The sequence below is a fragment of the Atta colombica genome, unplaced genomic scaffold (assembly GCF_001594045.1).
Source record: "Atta colombica isolate Treedump-2 unplaced genomic scaffold, Acol1.0 scaffold224, whole genome shotgun sequence".
In the NCBI taxonomy this organism is placed as follows: Eukaryota; Metazoa; Arthropoda; class Insecta; order Hymenoptera; family Formicidae; genus Atta; species Atta colombica.
This window is the reverse complement of record NW_017259321.1, coordinates 15,025-15,329: the sequence shown is the minus strand read 5'-3', so window position 1 is coordinate 15,329 and position 305 is coordinate 15,025.

Sequence of the window (305 nt, the reverse complement as noted above, 5' to 3'; positions counted from 1 at the left end):
TTATAATATATATATAATATATAATATGTATTATAGTATTTGTATTTACGTTTTTATTTACAGTATTTGCGTTTCGTTTATATCTCTATTTCTAATTTTTTTATTTCATAAATTTAATCTTTATTCTTGTTCTTAATATTTCTTTCATTATGCGCAATAGATTGTAGAAAAATTTACTCACGTAAAAGTGAATGAATATAACAAGCTATGTCGAATCTACGTCAGTGCGGTTTCGATAAATGCGGATAAATGCGCGAGAAATGCAATTGGCGCGATTATGCAACTCTTTCAAATTTCTCCATCGA